At 35.7% G+C, this 22,092-nt stretch overlaps 1 long non-coding RNA gene across 1 annotated transcript; it reads right to left on the bottom strand.

Annotated features, from left to right (window-relative positions):
- Positions 1-18,406: 18,406 nt before the first annotated feature.
- Positions 18,407-19,308, bottom strand: LOC149568639 (uncharacterized). Its single transcript, XR_016361694.1, has 2 exons — positions 18,940-19,308; positions 18,407-18,762 (listed from the first exon to the last, which is right to left on the bottom strand). It is a non-coding gene; the product is annotated as an uncharacterized LOC149568639 (long non-coding RNA).
- Positions 19,309-22,092: the final 2,784 nt, after the last annotated feature.

The following is a 22,092-nucleotide window of genomic DNA, read 5'->3' as shown; positions in this document are numbered from 1 at the left end:
AGAGGAGTCATGTTGTGTCTCAGATTGTGTTTTTTGCTTCCACTGCTTCTTCTTCTTGTTCCTTTTTCCCCCTTGACTAGATTTGGGATCATCACTACCCACCAAGGCTTTGGTCTTAGATGACTTGAGAAGTCCAAAATCCACCAAGTGAGATTGTTCAACAATCAACATGTCAGCAAATCCATTAAAGTAAGGCTTCTGGTAAGCAGATCCCATGGTCAACCTATGAGTATTAAAACTCGAAACAAAGTTAGCATACTCAGAAGGTAGCTTCTTTAGAATGTGATGAATTAACTTGTCATCCTTCATGGGATTTTCACAATTTTTTAGAAGTGCCCTATACTCATTGACTTTAATGATGTAATCCTGAATTGTGTCATAATTCTTAGGATCCAAGAGAAGTAGATCATCCTCAATCTGAAATCCCTTTTCTTCATCCACTTTACCATACAACTGTTCAAGTTTATCCCAAGCTTCCTTAGATTTTGAACAATTTTTAATGTGGAAGAGAAGATCACTATGTACACAACTCTTGATAACACCTAAAGCCTGTCAGTCTTGTCTTTGCCAATCAATGAGTTCTTTAGCATCAGTAGGTTTGGTAATTGTACCATCAACATATAGACTATATCATTTTTCCATTAATCTACTCCATGTAATATCTTTCCATGTAGAATAGTTGCATGAAGTTAAAGGAGGACATTTAAAACCCATGATGCAGAAATGAAAAGAGCACAATAGAGACACAAGAAACACAGTACACACCCGCCCTTTTTCACTCAATCAAAAGACCCCGCCAAATAAGATGCTTTGGCACTTTATAAGTAGTGCATTTACAATGGGCCACTTGTCAAAATGAACAAAGTGGACTTTCTGATTTTGCTTTTACAATTGCCTTATGAGGCTAAAATCTAACACTTAAGCACTGTAGCTCAGTTTTACAACAAATTTGAAAAAAACCAAAGCTTTACAATGCCAAAGAAGGCCTAATTCTAAAAGTGAGAAAATTGTCCACACAACCCTAGAATGTAACTTCAGATCTGGAAAGTAGACGAAAAAATACGCACTTTCAAAAAAAATGGAACCTGAAAAAGTGACCAGATGTGCCCGTACGGAGCTTCTGAAGTTGCAAAATGTAGGATTATGCAGGCACCAAAAAATGCAATTTCTGCAAAATCTATGCACCAAAACCAGAAAACAACACCACCACTAGAAAATTCAGGAAATTTTACCTGATTTTAAAAAAATTGCACCTAAATCAGAGTCCGGATGTCCGAGATATGGGCTCGCAAAGTCAAGCTACCAAACTGAAATACAATATGGAGAGGGGTCTGGAGGAGAAACTGCAAGTCTAAATTTGATGGTCAAATGACCGTTGTTGCAGTTGTAAAACACTTTGTTACGATGGTCAAATAGTCATCAACTTTAACCTCATAAAAGATGATGTTAGCAGAAATTCACGCCCTCGGATGACATGTCAAGCTGAGTCACCGTTCGTATTGTACAAAAAAGCACATGTGGTAGTCTGTACAATTACTTGGCAAAAGTGTTCGATTTCCACTTAGTGAGGTGGCAGTACCTGATGGGGACACAACCCAACTACCAGAATAGACACAATAGAAAGGGGAAATTATATTAACTGAGAAAATAAGCTGGTACAAATAGTGCAGAGAAAATAAACTCAAAACATGCCCTGCGGGCTTACAATAGCATAAATCTGGAGAATATTTCTCCTTTTAGCACCTCCTCTCAAGCTCCTATCCGAACTGCCTTTTACAATGCCAGAAATCTCCTTAAATAGACCCCAGAGGGTTAAGGACTAGGAGTACATTCTAGAAAGTTCTAGTAGGCATCCACCGACAAAATAGAAGGTTCCGAAAGCTGCGTTAGAAGTCGGTGCAATTCTAGAAGAATCCAGAAACGGTAGTCGAACTTCCGGGAGGCATAACTTTTGAACCGTAACTCCGATTGACGAACCGTTTACATTTTCGGAAAGCTCTTGAAGCGCTCTATAGCCCTATGGACAAGCTTCGCTCGTCCCCCAATTTTCGACCCTTTTCGAGGTCATTTAATGCCCCAAACCTGACTCTGAAGCATTCTTAGGGGGTCTCCAAAACCCGAAAAATTGCAATAACTTTCAAACCGTGGGGCCTTTTGACCTGATTCTTTTTCTGGAATGCTCTAAATCTCGATTACATTCATCTGGCCAAGCCACACCTTGTAGGTCACCAAAATGATGGTCAAATTGCATGCTCCTATTTTTTCGGGATTTTTAAATGCACTGATAGTTGAACTATGAGAGTTGGAACCTTTATTTGAGCCAAATGGGTATCCAAAAATGCAAAGACATAAAATAGAAACTAAGTCTAAGTACATTTTTTTGGGTGACACAGGATTGCCCTTATACCTCTGGATGCTCCTGCATCAGACACCCAGGGTAGATTGAGAAGTGACCCTGTCACTTTATGGATGGTAGAGGAAATCCCAAATGGGAAACCTCAGCTGCTGAAATCCAAGTTGAGTCTTTGATCGGTCGTCCTTTCCATTTGACCAAATACTCTTCATACTGCCTGTTTCTAGTACTCCTACCCACATGATGATCTAGAATGTCTTCTATCTCCTCCTTCTTAGAAGCAGGAATTGGACACGGCTCTAAAACTAGCTCCTCATCTGCACCATCATCATGATACTCTGTCAAATCTACAATGTTGAAAATGGGAGAAATGTGAATACCATCTGGCAGCTCCACCTCATATGCATTTCCTGAGTTATGTTTCTTCAAAATTTTGCAGGGGCCAAATTTCTTCATTTTCAGCTTGTTGTAGGTACCAACTGGAAATCTTTCTTTTCGTAAGTGCACCATGACAAGATCCCCTACTTGGAATTCCTTATGTCTTCTCCTTGCATCAGCCCTAGCTTTATACTCTTGATTCATCTTGATAATGTGTGCTTGGACCTCCTCATGTAGACGCTTGATGTGTTCAGCAAATTCCTCAGCTTCAGCACTTGTTCTCTCCCCTTGTTCTATCTTCCTCAATTCTGGTGCAGTCCTTGGGCTATTTCCATATACAATTTGAAATGGTGATTTTCCAGTACTCCTATTTACAGAGTTATTATAAGCAAACTCTGCCTGTGGTAGAATCAAATCCCATCCCTTAGGCTTATCTCCAACTAAACATCTCAGCAAATTGCCCAGACTTCTATTTACCACTTCTGTTTGGCCATCAGTCTGTGGGTGATGCGTGGAACTGAATTTCAAGTCTGTTCTCAACTTCTTCCACAATGTCCTCCAGAAATACCCCACAAATTTAGTATCTCGGTCAGAAACTATACTTCTTGGAAGACCATGTAGTCTTACCACCTCTTTGAAAAACAAGTCTGCAATATGGACAGCATCATGAGTTTTGTGGCATGGAATGAAATGTGCCATTTTGGAGAACCTATCAACCACCACGAATATTGAGTCATTACCCCTTTGTGTCCTTGGCAATCCAAGAACAAAATCCATACTTATGTCCTCCCATGGCCTTGATGGAACAGGCAATGGCTGATATAGGCCAGTATTTTGACTAAACCCCTTGGCCACTTGACAAACCTGGCAACTCTGTACAAACTTCTTCACATCCTGTGTAATTTGAGGCCAAAAATAATGTTCTCTAAGAATGGCAATGGTCTTATCCCGACCAAAATGTCCTGCCATCCCTCCACTGTGTTTCTCCTTAATCAAATTTTCCCTCATGGAACTCCTTGGAATGCACAATTGACTACCTTTGAACAACATGCCATCCTGAATCAAATAGTCTAACCACTTGGTTCTATCTACAGCAACAGGTTCTTTACAAGCTTTCCATGCTTCAGCAAAATCAGGATCCTCAGGGTACAAATTCTTGAGTTCATCAAACCCAACTACTTCAACCTGCATTGTTGTAAGCAATAGCTGTCTCCTACTTAATGCATCTGCAACCCTGTTAGATTTTCCACTTCTATGCTTCAACACAAATGTATAACTCTGCAAGAATTCTACCCACTTCATATGCCTCTGATTCAATTTACCTTGGCTATTTAGGTACTGTAATGCCTGATGATCAGTATACAAAACAAATTCCTTTGGCAACAAATAATGCCTCCATTTCTTTAAGGCCTGAACTATCGCATAGAACTCTTGATCATAAACAGAATACTTCTTCTTTGCATCATTCAAATTTTCACTAAAATATGCAATAGGCTTACCTTCTTGGCTTAATACAGCCCCAATAGCGCTACCACTAGCATCACAGTCCACCTGGAATACTTTTCTAAAATCTGGAAGTGCCAACACAGGCTGTTCAGTCACCTTCTTCTTCAGCAATTCAAAACTTCTCGCAGCTGCTACAGTCCATTTGAACTCTTTTCTATCCCCTCTTATTGTATCAGTTAGGGGTGCACATATGCCACTGAAATTCTTAATAAACTTCCTGTAAAAACTAACTAGACCATGAAATGATCTTACCTCAGTAGCAGACCTTGGAGTAGGCCATTCCAAGATGGCTTTTACCTTCTCTGGATCCATTTTGAGACCTTCAGGTGATATAACAAATCCCAAATAGACTAACTCCCTTTTTGCAAAGACACACTTCTTTAGATTAATTAACAATTTCTCTTCCCTTAGCCTTTCAAAGACACTACGAATATGCAGTAAATGTTCTTCCAAAGTCTTGCTGAAAATTAAAATATCATCCAAATAGACAATAACAAATTTTCCCAAGAACTTCTTAAGTACCTCATTCATGAGCCGCATGAAGGTGCTTGGGGCATTCGTCAATCCAAAGGGCATGACTAACCACTCATAAAGACCTTCCTTGGTCTTGAAGGCTGTTTTCCACTCATCTCCTTCTCGAATCCGTATCTGATGATAGCCACTCTTCAGATCTATCTTTGTGAAGTATTGAGCTCCACTCAAGTAGTCCATAAGATCATCCATCCTTGGTAAAGGAAACCGGTACTTGATGGTTATCCTATTTATAGCTCGAGAATCTGTACACATCCTCCACTCTCCATCCTTCTTTGGTGCAAGTACTGCAGGTACTGCACATGGACTCAGGCTCTCTCGAATCAAGCCCTTCCTCAATAGCTCCTGAACCTGTCTATTCAACTCCTCTGTTTCAGTAGGAGTCATCCTGTGAGCAGCCTTGTTAGGCAAACTAGCTCCTGGAATCAGATCTATTTGATGACTGATTTGCCTTACTGGTGGCAATCCATCTGGAACATTATCAGAGATAATATCTCCAAATTCTCCTAGTAAATCTGAAACTTCAAATGGTATTTCACTACTACCTTCTTTATCTTTTCTAGGAATCAAAGCATAGCACATGCGCTGATGTTTCATGCCATCTAAAAACTTCCTTCCATCAACAAGACAAATCCTAGCACTGCTACATACCTTTTCACCTTCCTTTTTCATGGGCTTCAATTTGTGGCGAACTCCATCCTTTGTTAGAGAGTATGTGTTTGCATGTCCATCATGTATTGCATGTCTATCAAACTGCCATGGTCTACCCAACAATAGATGGCAAACATCCATCGAAATAACATCACAAAGAACTTCATCATGGTAACTCCCAATTTTGAATTTTACTAAACATTGTTCACTTACCAGGACCTTATGATCATCTTTTACCCAAGAAATCCGATAGGGCTGGGGATGTTTCTCCCTCTTGAGCTTCAGCTTAGAGACCATCTCTTCGGATACCAAGTTATCAGTGCTACCACCATCAATGATCACATCACAACATTTATCTTCACACTTGCATCTGGTACGGAACAAGCTCCTCCGTTGTCCTAGTTCATTTTCACCACTTAGTAGGACTCTTTCATTTACCAAGGTCTCTCCTCTTTCTGCATCCTCTGAATGTGATGATTGTGCATCCTCATCCACATGAGCAACCCTAGCTTGGCCCTCAGTTCTCCTATCTGTCCTTCCTTGTCGCTGCGGGCATTCAAAGGCACGATGACCTTCTTCATTGCAATGGAAACAGGTACCACGGAAGCCTCCTCTTCCTTGCCCACGTCCTCTACCTCTTCCTCTTTGATTTCCAAAGTCTTGATCACGGGAGCGGTTGCAACCCTCATTCCTCTGGTTCCTGCTAGTACCCTCATCTTCATTTTTCTTTTGAGTTTCATTGCGGCCTCCAGATGATCTACCGCTTCCCCTTCCTCCTTGACTGCGCCCTCTTTGTCTTCCTTCAAACCTTTTACTCAGCTTCTCTTCAACTCGTAGGGCAAACTGGTATGCTTCTTCAACGCTGGTCATTCTTACCAGACTTAGTTCTTCCTGGATGCTAGGTCGTAACCCACTGATATAACGAGCAACCTTCTCCTTATTTGCTTTTGCATGCCCCGCTCTAATTAGGAGTCAGTAAAACTCCTCTGTATATTCTTGGACTGATCTTCCCGCTTGCTTTAACCCATGCATCTTCTTAAACAGATCAAGCTCGTAGTCCACAGGAATGAACTGCTTCTTTAATTTGTCCACCATGCGATCCCATCTTGTGATCTTCTCCTTTCCTCTTCTAAGTCTTTCCAGTTGAATCTCTTGCCACCAGATTTTGGCATGGCCTTTTAGTTTGGCCTTTGCAAACTTAACCCTATCTGGGTCCCTTATATCCTCATATTCAAAGTATTCGTCCAGTTCATTGATCCAATCGATCAACTCATCTGGTTTCAAATTTCCCGAAAATATACCCACTTCAATTGTAGGTCTTTTCCCAAACCTAGAAATGGCCCTAAAAAGCCTTTCCTCTACAGGATTCAGAACTTCCCCGTCAACTTCCATTACTTCCTCTTCATTGTCATCCTCACTATTGTCATCTGCAGCAATATTTGCTCCTCTACGAAGCTCCTCTTGCAATGCTTGTACCTGTCTCTGGAGGGCTCTAACCTCCTCAGGATCAACAGCTCTGGCCCTTCCACCACGCTCTCTTCGTGGAGGCATCTTCTAACTCGAACCCACAACCACACAGTCCTGGTGCAAACTGCCTCACAGTCGGCGCTCTGTCTACACACTCAGGAAAACCCGCTCTGATACCACTTGATGGGGACACAACCCAACTACCAGAATAGACACAATAGAAAGGGGAAATTATATTAACTGAGAAAATAAGCTGGTACAAATAGTGCAGAGAAAATAAACTCAAAACATGCCCTGCGGGCTTACAATAGCATAAATCTGGAGAATATTTCTCCTTTTAGCACCTCCTCTCAAGCTCCTATCCGAACTGCCTTTTACAATGCCAGAAATCTCCTTAAATAGACCCCAGAGGGTTAAGGACTAGGAGTACATTCTAGAAAGTTCTAGTAGGCATCCACCGACAAAATAGAAGGTTCCGGAAGCTGCGTTAGAAGTCGGTGCAATTCTAGAAGAATCCAGAAACGGTAGCCGAACTTCCGGGAGGCATAACTTTTGAACCGTAACTCCGATTGACGAACCGTTTACATTTTCGGAAAGCTCTTGAAGCGCTCTATAGCCCTATGGACCAGCTTCGCTCGTCCCCCAATTTTCGACCCTTTTCGAGGTCATTTAATGCCCCAAACCTGACTCTGAAGCATTCTTAGGGGGTCTCCAAAACTTGAAAAATTGCAATAACTTTCAAACCGTGGGGCCTTTTGACCTGATTCTTTTTCTGGAATGCTCTAAATCTCGATTACATTCATCTGGCCAAGCCACACCTTGTAGGTCACCAAAATGATGGTCAAATTGCATGCTCCTATTTTTTCAGGATTTTTAAATGCACTGATAGTTGAACTATGAGAGTTGGAACCTTTATTTGAGCCAAATGGGTATCCAAAAATGCAAAGACATAAAATAGAAACTAAATCTAAGTACATTTTTTTGGGTGACACAGGATTGCCCTTATACCTCTGGATGCTCCTGCATCAGTACCGGAGGAGTCTGACATGTACAGCTAAGTGTCACTATTCACTATTACAGTGTGCCTACGTAGATAGCTAGTAGGTGTCCAGTCGAGGTTCCACGTGGCGAGTGTGCAGTCTGTGTGGAACCTTTTGTGTGTTGAGGTGTACACCCGCAGGCGAGAAGACCGGTCTCTACGCGGGTCGAAAAAATATTTTCCGTTTGGTGGGAAACCACCAACAGCAGCTGGAAAACCTAAAAATGACCCAAAAAACATGCAGCGAGGGCAGAGTTTCACGTGGGTGAGAAAACGCTTCGCTGCCAAATCTTTGAAAAAAATGTCGAAAAACCTCACAGCGCGGGCTATCGAAAACTGAAATAACCCCTCTACTATATGGGTCAAAGAAGAGCAATACTGAATTGGATTGATTGACGAATGCTTACCAAGAAACCTTCAGATTGTATTATGAAAGTGCCAACATGATGTAAATAAATCTACTAGCAATATTTATGGAAGAATCTGATCCAAGTCTGAACAACAGAGCCCTGATGGAACAATATCTAAATGACACCGGTAATACTCAAGGACAATCGACTTTTACAGCTTTGATAATAATTCAAAACACGTACTAAAGTTAAACCTGAATTTGATGTCTTTAGTGTAAGGTTGCCGCCCTGCCATTGACCAAGCTCCTGTATGGGTCTAACCGGGTTGCCCTCATCTCCTTCCGCTCATAGCTCGTTCAGGATCACAAACTCTATGGACCCCAATTGTTCGCAATCGAATTAGATCACCTCCTGGGTCATCCGCCAATCTTGTGATCTCGTGTAGTTTACTGTCTGCAATAGAGATCGCGTGGCAGAGTATTTTCTTAAAATTGCTGTTACAGATCACGTCTTGAGAGGGCACGCATGATCTCACAACCTTCTGAATGATTGGCGCTTACTGTTGTCACTCTGCGTCTTCCATTTTGGCAGCAAGTGAGAGATTCTCGCAAGCGCTGAATAGACTTCGTACCACTTAAGGGTTTCTTTGAGTCCGTCTGCTGCGGCCTGTGCCTTAACAGCGTCTCCAAGCAATGGCGCTGCTGGAAGGTAGGGCGAAATTAAACTACTTCTTCTTCCATCCGATCCGCCTTCCTGCGTGTTGGAAATCTGCACCGGAGATTGCCCAAATTTGTGCAAACGGTCTGGATGATTGATTTTCGGCTCTGTCTGAAGAATGATGGATCCAAGTTACGCTCTTGCTAATTCCTCCAAAACTTCAACAGCTGATACCTTAATGATCACGAATTGGTCTTAGACCGCAGAACTTTGCCCAGATGAAATGACTGAGATATCACTTCCAAATTCGCGATGATTCGGATGATATTTCACACCCTCAAAATCGCTTATCCATGGGAGTTAACGTTCCCAAAGATAGTCTGAGAATTTGCAGACCAATGGCTACAAATCGCTCCAATGGAATAGAAATCGAATCCACAAAATTGCCTGCCTCCAAAGGGAGCCCTATGTCCTCTATTTATCTCCTTGCCAAGAAGTTTCTGGAAATTATCCGGAATCATCTTGCACTACAAATATTAACTTTATAAAATTAAATAATTAACTATATAAAGTTAGAATACAACCTTTATTTAATATTGGAATGAGTAGGCCCCGCTTACTTAATTGGAAGACAAAATCGACCCTCTTCCCATAATTATTTGCCTACGAGAGTCAATGATAGGCAAATCCCCTGTTACAATTATGTTGCTAAGAGAGGGACATGACAAAAACTGTGAATGCAACAACCAAAATCTTCTATTTTTCTCATCGTTGAATACAGTGTAGGTCGTTGGGATTGATAAATCGTGCCGAGAAATGGCTGGGAAACACAGATCACTGTTGAAAACCTGCAAACGCTGTGCAGGCCAGAAAAATAGTCAGTCGGGATATCTAATGTCGATGCCAGAAATTGAAGGGTCGAGAAGGAAGTTTGCGGGCATGGAAAATCTGTCAACGTCGGGAAGAATTAAACTTGCGCGCTAAAAACCCACAGATCACTGCCGGAATCAAATCAAGATTGTTAGGTTTTCAATTAAAATCCCAAATCGATGCCATACGGGTAGTCTGCAGACTTTATAAAGTAAGGGCAGCAAACTTTGAAACAAATAAGTAAGTTGAGCCGCAAGTTGGAAAGCTCACGACCAGTGAGTGGGGTCTTGGACGCTGTCGGTGGGTTCATGGCTCGCTGGGTTTATGTGCCGATTGGATATATTAAACCAGCATTTGCCGGAATAGACAGTGCGATGCCGAATATGATAGGCCAAAAATGCAAGGCCAAACCAAATAATAGAGTTCACCGAATAATTTGTGCGAACCTGTAGGGCCGGGATCTGATAGCCCGGTACCTGCAAAAAAATTTCTCTGTTGGGAGCCCTAGAGGTGGAAAAAAAATTGAACAATAATGACGAAAAATGCAGAAAATTAAAAAATTACAGATCCGAAAATAATCAATTAGATTTGCCGAAAAAAAAAAACCCATACTGCAATTCGGACCTCCGGGTTTCGATTTGCAAAAAAAATTTGCCTCACGATCGACTATGGGCCAAGGTAGCCGAGTTTATAGTTGATTTTCACTGGTTCAACATTTTGGACGCAATGGCGAGGTTAGATTTGGCTTTGGATGCTCCCAATTTCTACAGCACTCTGAATTTGGGCTGAGGTGATGAAGCAAGCGAGGTCTCGAACGACTATGTAATGAGAAAATCTTTAAGTTGCTCTGATACCATGTAAGAATTTGCCTAAGGGCAAAATTCACCCAGGAACTAAGAACTCAAACACATGCACACAGTAGACCAAAAAGAGAGAGAGTATGATCAGAATAACAATGTATTCAATAACTAGTTCATTAAAAGTACACTAGGAGTGTATGAATATAAAGGCCTCTGAGATACATTTGGAATGCCTCGTAATCAGCACCATGATGTGTCATACAACCAAGCACATGTCCATCAGATATGGGTTATCCTCCATTAAGCACAGAAGTAAGTGCGATGATGTGAGAATAAGCCTATAAGGGTGTGACATGCAAAACAATGTTGTAGACACCATGTGCTTAAATAGAGTTGCGTACTCCTGTGTTGTCTACATGACAACTCAAAAGGTGTGCAAACTCCTAAGTGTCTCAAAAATAAAAATAATAAAATAATGAAAAATAATAAACTAATGCATTAACCTAAGTAAACTTAAGTAAGTGTAAATAGTAAATACTTATTTACACCAACAATTCCTTTGTCAGGTGGAACATAAAGATGATTGTTCTTTAAAAAAGTTAATCCACTTGTCACAAATGTGGAAAAAATAAAGTTTGTCAGAAAATATTTGTATTTTTGTTTGAAAAAACTGAATTTTTTCATTACTTTTTTTTATCATTGACCAATATTTTTCAATTTCAAAAAAAATGCAAATTAATATATAGCTTTTGAAAACATTAATATATCTTCAAATTCTTAGATTTATGTAACTAATATGGAATCTCATGATTCCATAGTTTCCTTCAAAGGCAGAACTAATAACTAGCATATTTATATTATAAAAAAATTAGTTAAATAAGTTAAAAGATATCATTTTAAAAAAGAGTAAATATCAAAATTTTGGAGACTGAGATTGAAAATATGAGTACATGGAACATGCAAACATATATTATTAGATATAACTCGATGTAGCATATACTTCATTTTTGATGTTGATAAGTGTCATATAGTGCTGGTATTTATCGATTAACTAATTATTGTAATAATAATTAATATAATTATATTATAATTTATAATATAACTAGCTATATATACCTCTATATATATTACGCCGAGAGTAATCGTTCTCGAGGCGCCTATTTTTATTTAATCCCAAAGTTATTTTAATCAAAGTTGGGATTAATGAAAATAAAAATAGGCGCCTCGAGAACGATTACTCTCGGCGTAATATATATAGAGGTATATATAGCTAGTGGCAGTCGCGACGCAATAGGAAAAATATTTACTTTTTATTTTTTATTTTGATAAGGTTACTATAAAATTGTTAATTAATTTTTAATTAGAGTTGTATGAAGTTAGTATAAAATTATGCTTCAAAATATTTTTAAAAATTTAATATAAGGAGTTTAATATAGATTAAAAATAAATTTTTTATTTTTGGGATATTGTAATGTAAAATGTTATAGTCATACATAGATATATGGTTAGGGACAAAGTTACCATTATAGTTAATGTTAACCTTAGGGATAGAATTAGGGTTAGGGTTAGCATTAGAGTTAGGGTTGGAGTTAGGGTGAGGGTTTGAGCTATGGTTAGGGTTAGGGATAGAGTTATGGTTATGGTTATTGTTAGAGTTATGGTTATGGTTTAGATTAGAGTTATGTTTATGGTTAAGGTTAGGGTTAATGTTATGGTCATGGTTAAGGTTAGGGTTAGAGTTATGGTTATGGTTATGATTAGGGTTAGTGTTAGGGTTATAGTAAGGCTAACATTAGAGTTATGCTCATGGTTAAGGCTAGGGTTACAGTTATGCTTATAGTTAGGGTTAGGGATAGGATTAGAGTCCAATTATGGTAGAGTTAGAATTAGGGTTAGAGTTAGGTGTAGAGTTATGTTTATGGTTAAGGTAAGGGTTAGAGTAATGCTCATGGTTAAGGTTAGGGTTACGGTTAAGGTTTGAGTCAAATATTATTTTAAATTTAATATAAGGAGTTTAATTTAGATAAAAATATATATTTTATTTTTGGGATATTGTAATGTAAAATGTTATAGTCATATGTAGATATATGGTTAGGGACAAAGTTAGGGTAAGGGTTTGAGCTAGGGTTAAGGTTAGGGTTAGGGTTAGATTCTAATTATGGTAGAGTTAGATTTATGGTTAGAGTTAGGGTTAGGATTAGGGTTATAGATAGGATTAGAATTAGGGTTAAGATTAGGATTAGAGTTAGGGTTAGGATTAGGGTTATAGATAGGGTTAGGGTTAGGGTTAGGGTAAGGTTCTAGGTTAGGGTTAGGGCTAGGGTCAGGTTTAGGGTTAGAGTATGAGTTAGGGTTAGAGTTTGAGTTAGGGTTAGGGTTATAGTTTGAGTTAGGGGTAGACAAAGCATTATAATTTGGGTTAGGATTAGGGTTAGGTTTATGGTTTGAGTTTGAGTTATGGTTAGAGTTAGGGTTAGAGCTAGAGCTAGAGTTAGAGTTAGGGTTAGAATTAGGGTTATTTTTAGGGTTTGAGTTACCAATAGAGTTAATTTTACAGTTGGGTTAATGTTAGAGTTAGGGTTAGGGTTAGAGTTTTGAGTCAAGGTTAGGGTTAGAGTTAGGGTTAGGGTTAAAATTAAAATCCAATTATGGTAGAGTTAGATTTACAGTTAGAGTTATGGGTAGGGGTAGGGTTACGCTTACAGTTAGGGTTAGAATTAGATTTAGGGTTAGGGTTAGGGTTAGGGTTAGAGATAGGGGTAGACAAAGGGTTAGGCTTAGGGTTAGGGTTAGGGTTAGGGTCAAGGTTAGGGTTAGGTTTAGGGTTAGAATATGAGTTACAGTTAGAGTTTGAGGTATAGTTAGGGCTATAGTTTGAGTTAGGGGTAGACAGAGTATTAGAATCCTAGCTACGATTAGGGTTAGGTTTTGGGTTACGGTTATGGTTACGATTAAGGTTAGAGTTAGGTTTAGGGTTATAGTTATAGTTAGGGTTAAAGTCCAATTATGGTAGAGTTAGATTCAGGGTTACAGTTAGTGGTAGGGATAGGGTTACAATTATAGTTAGGGTTAGGGTTAGGGTTAGAGTTAGAGGAAGGGTTATATTTAGAAGTTTTCTTATGGTCACAGTTATAGTTAGGAGGGGAGTAAGGGTTGGGATTTTAGATTATATTTATTATTATATAAGGTGCCCTATATAATAATATGTATATTCCCACGCTCATGGATAAGGTTAGGGAAAGAAGTAGGACTGTGGTTATTAGTGTTACATTTAGAATTTCATTTAGGAGGGCATTGTGTGCTATTTTTTCCCCCTATTCAACCCATCACTGATGTCTGATCTGAGAGACCTTAAATGGGATAGGTTCTTTGCAGAGGGTTAACATCGCTAAAGTTGGCAGATAACATTTTGTGTTGGCTCGATTTCTTCATTGACCACGCTGGATCATTTTTTCTTGGTCGGGTTGATTCATGCTGCGAGATTCGATAACTCTTATTTCTTCGCGAGCTATCTTCCCATCTTCCCAAAAGTGCAAGATGTTGCCATGCATTCCCATTCTAACGTTTCTTTATATGCTAGTATCTTCGAAACACTCTAAAGCCTATAATTGCACAAGATGCTGCCATGCATCTCCATTCTGATGCATCGTCATGCTACATTGTTTCTTCAATTCTCTGAAGCCCAAAATTGCATCATGCTATCACGCATTGCCTTTCCAACATTTCCTCACTCCACAATGCTTTCATGAGTCTTTAAGACCCAAAATTGTGCCACATGGAGGGGGTTCACACCTTTTGTGCTATCTGCTTCGTTTATTGGGAGGAATCTCTTCACTACATCTTAGTCATCCATTGGAAATAAAGCCAATCTTGATTGACGAATGTGACTTAATCCTTCATTGGGAGGAGTTTCCTCATTGCATCTCAGTCATCCTTTTTGAATGGAGAATCTACATCGACGGTTGCGACTTAATCCTTCATTGGTGAGGATTCACGATGCATCTATGCCGTCTATTTCGAGAGGAAGACCTTCATCGATGACCATCATTCATTTTTGGGGAAACCAAATTCCCCCTTGGGATCAACCTTGCATTTTTTGTGGGAGGTTAAGACATCATGTTATCTCTTTTCATAGTTTTTTGCCAGCGACATGAATGCCTTTCCTCTTCTTTCCATGAGTCTCCATTCTAGCGCCTCCTTAAGCTGCATTGTTTCTGCAATGCTCTAAAGCCCAAAATTGCATCATGCTACTACATGTCACCTTTATGACATTTCCTCACTCTGTAGTGCTTTCGCAAGGCTCCAAGACCTAGAATTGTGCCATGTAGCGGGGGTCCCCACCTTTCGTGCTATGGTTACAATTTAGATTTTAGGGTTATGGTTAGAATCAAGGTCAATTCTAGAGTTTATAGAATATTTAGAGTTAAGATTAGGGATTAAATATACATGAGGGTTAGCATTGGGTTGTATGATAATTACAGTTAGGATTATAGTTAGATATATCATTTAGATTAGGTTTTAGTCAAGGTTTAATTAGACTTAAGATTAGGGTGAGGATCAAGGTGAAGTCTATATTAGGGTTCATATCATGGTAGGATTGAAACTAATGTTAGGGTTAACATTGAAATTATGATTAGGGGTAAGGTGAAGATTTATATTTGGTCATGATTGTGGTTTGTGCTAGGATTAGGGTCTAAGCTATGATTAATTTTATGATTGTACCTTTAGGGTTAGGGTTTTGTGTAAGTTTATGATTATGGTTACAACTACGGTTTATGGTTCAAGTTTAAAGTTGGGAATGTGATTAGGATCAGGGATTAGTAAATTTTTTAAGAGTTCGGTTATAGGTTTACACCATGGTTAGGACCTTGGGACTGGATTTAGAGTTTAATATCATGGTTATCCATATAGGTAGGTTTAGGATTTTGATCAATATTTTGGAGTTTTTTTTACATTATGGTTAAGGGTTAGATTTTAGGGTTAGGACTATAACCAATATTAGTGTGTAGGTTTTTGGTTTAGATTATGGTTTGGACTGAGATTTTCGTTATATCAATAGGGATATGTTTTAGTGCTATAATTATAGTTTAATGTTGGATTATAGTTATATTTTACATCATTGTTGGGGCTAGGGCTAAGGTAGGGGTTGTTGTTAGGGTTAACTAAGGATGACAATTAGGATGGTTTATCTTTTCAAGTAGAAAAAAAAACTCATATTGATTCAAAAACAAAGAAATTATACTTCGAAAATATTTTTCTATGTCATAATAGATTCATTTATTTTAATTATTTGTATTAGTTAATTAGTTGTTTGATGTTTCAAAGTAAACATGGCTTATTTTATTTAAATTTAAATAATATTATTGTTTTGAATTGAATTTAGCTTAATTCTTAATGATCATATTTATATTTCTAATATTAACTCCAATTTGATCAAAGACCAAATATATTTTTGGTATTTTTGTAAACGAACTTGCTTAACACTTCCCTATTTCAAAGTTAATAAAATATCATTTCTATTGTCTTAGATTTGAGAGTAAGTATATTAAATAAGTAATAATAAATGAACATTATGATTAATATATTTCTAAAATAAAAATATATTACTTAAAAACTTGTTTACTTTAAATGAATAAAGTACTCATTTACTTGTAAATTTTGAAAATAGAAATTAATCTACATATATATAAAATATTTATTCTTTTTCCTATTTGCATACAAATTAATTAAAATCTAAACTTTAAACTAAATAAATATTTTTAAAATATATATCCATCAATAAATAGTTTAGAATAAAGTAAAATCTAAAAATTAGACACATATAGAATCTTTTTAATTTCTATATACATGTTTTTCTAATTTATTTCTACAAACATGCAACTGGTATTTCTATTATCCATTTTTTTCCATTCTAAAAAAATCTAGATGTAAATAGAATTTTTTTAGATGCATGCAATCTTTCTAATTTTTTCTACATACATATATTAACATTTCTATTTTATATTTTGTTTTTACATTATGGTTATTTCAATCAAAATATGTAGATGTAAATAGAATTCTTTTGAAAAAAATTTATTTAAATTTAAATAACATTATTGTTTTGAACTGAGTTTAGCTTAATTGTTAATGATCATATTTATGTTTCTAATATTAACTCCAATTTGATCAAAGACCAAATATATTTTTGGTATTTTTGTAAACGAACTTGCTTAACACTTCCCTATTTCAAAGTTAATAAAATATCATTTCTATTGTCTTAGATTTGAGAGTAAGTATATTAAATAAGTAATAATAAATGAACATTATGATTAATATATTTCTAAAATAAAAATATATTACTTAAAAACTTGTTTTTTGTAAACGAACTTGCTTAACACTTCCCTATTTCAAAGTTAATAAAATATCATTTCTATTGTCTTAGATTTGAGAGTAAGTATATTAAATAAGTAATAATAAATGAACATTATGATTAATATATTTCTAAAATAAAAATATATTACTTAAAAACTTGTTTACTTTAAATGAATAAAGTTCTCATTTACTTGTAAATTTTAAAAATAGAAATTAATCTACATATATATAAAATATTTATTCTTTTTCCTATTTGCATACAAATTAATTAAAATCTAAACTTTAAACTAAATAAATATTTTTAAAATATATATCCATCAATAAATAGTTTAGAATAAAGTAAAATCTAAAAATTAGACACATATAGAATCTTTTTAATTTCTATATACATGTTTTTCTAATTTATTTCTACAAACATGCAACTGATATTTCTATTATCCATTTTTTTCCATTCTAAAAAAATCTAGATGTAAATAGAATTTTTTTAGATGCATGCAATCTTTCTAATTTTTTCTACATACATATATTAACATTTCTATTTTATATTTTGTTTTTACATTATGGTTATTTCAATCAAAATATGTAGATGTAAATAGAATTCTTTTGAAAAAAATTTATTTAAATTTAAATAACATTATTGTTTTGAACTGAGTTTAGCTTAATTGTTAATGATCATATTTATATTTCTAATATTAACTCCAATTTGATCAAAGACCAAATATATTTTTGATATTTTTGTAAACGAACTTGCTTAACACTTCCCTATTTCAAAGTTAATAAAATATCATTTCTATTGTCTTAGATTTGAGAGTAAGTATATTAAATAAATAATAATAAATGAACATTATGATTAATATATTTCTAAAATAAAAATATATTACTTAAAAACTTGTTTACTTTAAATGAATAAAGTACTCATTTACTTGTAAATTTTAAAAATAGAAATTAATCTACATATATATAAAATATTTATTCTTTTTCCTATTTGCATACAAATTAATTAAAATCTAAACTTTAAACTACATAAATATTTTAAAAATATATATCCATCAATAATTAGTTTAGAATAAAGTAAAATCTAAAAATTAGACACATATAGAATCTTTTTAATTTCTAGATACATGTTTTTTTAATTTATTTTTACAAACATGCAATTGATATTTCTATTATCCATTTTTCTTCCATTCTAAAAAAATCTAGATGTAAATAGAATTTTTTTAGATGCATGCAATCTTTCTAATTTTTTCTACATACATATATTAACATTTCTATTTTATATTTTGTTTTTACATTATGGTTATTTCAATCAAAATATCTAGATGTAAATAGAATTCTTTTCAATAAATCTAGATGTATATAGAATTCTTTTAATTTTTTACATACATAAAATATTTCTAATTTTTTTCTACATACATAAAAGAATAATTTCTATTTTCTATTTTTAAAAAAAAGCTATCATAAAGATTGATAAAAAAATTGATTGCATATGCATTCTTTAGTTTGTGCACTAAATGCACAAAATAAATTGTATAGATTAAAACTTCCCGTGCTGGGCACGGGAATATACAATAGAAATATCAGTTACCAAGAATAGTCGGCCATAAGCAATCAAATCTTAAACTCTGCAAAATTTCTTGCAAGCAATCTTTGTTCTGTCTTCGGCTGAAAAGGAAAAAAAGAATTTCAGATCTGAGATTGTTTAGATTGCCCTATTCGATTCAAAAAGCCATGGAAGTCACCGCAATTACATCTCCAAGAGGCCTAATGTGCCTTGATTCAGTACCCACATGCTTATCTCCACGAAAAACTCTGCACAGGTCCTTCAGTGGCCTCAATTTCAGTCATATGAACAGAATTCTAAATCTAAATGAAATTAATTAAAATTGAAATATAAATCAAAGTAAAATATTATAACTAATTTTCAATTTCAATTTACTTCTATATCTAAATCTAAATGAAAATGTAAATAGAAAATAAAAATCTCACCTGCAAAAATGTTACTCCAAAACTTCAATTTACTCCTATTCAAAAACTCCAATCTAATCCTCCAATAACCTCCACCTCTTCCTTCCTGCAAAAACATAAAATGAAAATGAAATGAAGAGCCTTGGTTTTATAACTTCTGAGAGGCTCCTCATATCCCCCAACAGATGTCTCTTCACATTCCACGAATTTGTTTCAAATTCCCCCACTCCTCGCAAAAAAAAAGCATGAATGTGCATGCAAAATTATATTTAACAAAAAAAAAATCATATTGAAATTATTTCGCCCCTATTTTTTCGGGTCCTACTTTTTCGGGCCCTACTTTTTCGAGCCTATTATTTCGGCCTCCATTTGGCTTCCTATTATTTCGGCCAGCTATTATTTCGGAAATTCTTTTTTAATATTTAATTTGGAAGTTTGTAACTGCTCCCAATTTTTTTTTATTGACAGGAATCTTGGCATATTCCCGTACTGGGCATTTGTGCTGCCATTGTATAGAACGCCTCTCGACGTAATTAAAATTACAATATTAAACGTAATAAAATATAATTTGAATTTATTTATTTTGGTCGGTAATAGATGTGTCTTATTTGAAATGTATTGAATGGCGGAAATAGTGAATGCTCTGCAGTTCGTTTAGAAAATCTGAAATCAAAGTTAGTTTTGAAGCAGATCAAGAAACTCCCATGCGACATTTCCTTCGCGCCCAATCTCGGTCACATACGATTGCGAGCCTCCCAAGCGACATCTAACACTTCTGCAGATCCGACTTGGCACATCACAGCGACTCACAGGTGTCTTGATCCAACATTCACCGCAGGCAACTTGAACTGTTTCACATAAAAAGTGAAATGCACCTGTGCCCAGATTATTAAAAAATAAAGGAAGAGGAAAAGGCATTGAAAGAAACACATCAACAATATAAACCAGATGGATCGGATAATAATAGTGCCTAAGATTTAAATTCTCATTGTTTGTTTTAGCAAATATCTCAATGGAGTACGAAATTAGCGAATGCAAATTCAGTGAATATCACAACAACAACACATATTAATAATAATATATAGATTAATTTGCGAACATCAGTCAATGCATCCTCCAACTATTGCAAACATCAGTTATGCAATTTACTGTGAATTCTAGCAGACTGTGAATTTCTTCCAACATAAATAACTCAACAAACTGAAGGAAAATTTTACAGAAAGCTTTTAGCAGCGACGATTTCTCATCTCTGTGAATTCTAGCAGACTGTGAATTTCTTCCAAGATAAATAACTCAACAAACAGAAGGAAAATTTTACAGAAAGTCTCTAGCAGTGACAATTTCTCATCTCTGTGAATTCTAGAAGACCGTGAATTTCTTCCAAGACAATTAACTCAACAAACAGAAGGAAAATTTTATAGAAAGTCTCTAGCAGCGACGATTTCTCATCTTGATAGAAAAAATCATGATCGCTTTCTTAATAATTAAAAATCCATTCATTTTCTTTATGAGCATAAAGACCTCCTCGAAATTTTAAAAAAATGATTGGAAGACTGAGCATAAGATTCAAAATAGCGGGCGAATGGTGAACATTTATGCAAATGAATCTACTTCATATTTTGAAAAAAATAAAGTATGCATCAATGAATCTCCTTCTGACCTCGAATAGATATAACATTTTGCAATTCAATTCAAACTTATCTCTGAAAAGCAATGTATTAACAGGAAGAAAACAAAGGACAACCACATTATCCCCAAATCATATTAAAATCCAAGTGTTGGCTTTTAGAGAGAGACAAAAGGTTTATTTCTCCAAGACAAAATACTCGAGTAAAGATCTGAAAGGAGCAATTAATCCCTAGACTTCATAACCCCTACAACTTTCAAAAAGGCAAAATGAGGAAGAATGGATCAAAGTAAATGGAAAAAGAAATCACAATAAGGGCACTTTCAATAACCCAAGACTGCAAGGTAATCAACGAACAAGCTTCTTATCAGGTTCAAACATGATTGTAATAGGAGCTAATATCAAAAGATGAACTGGGGTTTTTTAATAGTCAATCCACTCAAGATCGTCAGAAGCCTCAATCAAATCCCCTAAAGAAGAATGAAGCTGATAAAGTCTACATATCATCTTATAGACGAGGAACAAATTTCTTAAAGGATGGTCAAAAACTCATTCTACCTAACTACAAAACAATCCAAAAGACTATGGAAAATTCTAAACAGAATGGTATGTCAGAAGGTCTATTAAAAGATTGAAAAGAAATAATAGGAGTAGACAGTCCAACTAGACAGGCTCCTACCAAGGATAATAATCTAGACAATATTCTAATACTAAGCGATAAGAATAGTGAAAGAAGATGGTTTGAATGTCAAGATTTGGGGCTATTTGCCTTTTGGATTGGTCCCAAAATAAACAACCCTAATCTGTCAGAATGGCTAGATGATGTCTACATCAAACAGGTTAGTATTTATGCCCTATCCAATCGATTGATATATAAATTGCAAAGATAAAATCATTAGGGAGAGTTTTCTTTCTGGTCTTGTTTGCTTCTTCGAAGGTTATAGTGTTAATTTCATTAAATGGGCCCCAAACTTCAACAAAATCTCTGCAAAGAAATTAAGATTGCCTACTTGGGTTTTAATAAAATCACTCCCAGTAGAACTCTTACAAATCCAAATATTAAAATGCATGCATAGACCTAGCAATAAAAGACTTGATAGGATATGAAGCTAACTATAAAAATTTCTAATGATATCAAGCTTTCGATCAATATGGAACCAAGCTCAAATGAATTCAAACCAATAAAATTGATAATTAATAGATCAATCTGTACTATTAACTAACTTAAATATGAAGGGCACATCCAAGACATTATAACTTTAGAGGATCGTGAGAATACAATGACATCAAGAGTTAAGTATAATGAAAGAAATTCAAAACTAGAAACCATGTTTCTATGGGTAACCAAATGGAATGAAGAGTAAACGAGGGTTCAAACACCAACAAGCTTGGATCATCAAATCACAGTATCATTGGAATTGGCAAACAATATTAGCACATATAAAACCTAATCTAGCAAGCGAGATTTGCTTTCAAGTAGGGGGAATAGAGGAAGGGGAAATAATAGAGGAAACTAGGGATCTTTCAAATAATAATTATTGTTGAAC

The sequence above is a fragment of the Cupressus sempervirens genome, chromosome 3 (assembly GCF_028749045.1).
Source record: "Cupressus sempervirens isolate cs-2001-9-10 chromosome 3, ASM2874904v1, whole genome shotgun sequence".
Lineage (NCBI taxonomy): Eukaryota > Viridiplantae > Streptophyta > Pinopsida > Cupressales > Cupressaceae > Cupressus > Cupressus sempervirens.
This window is presented reverse-complemented; position numbering and strand designations above follow the sequence as displayed.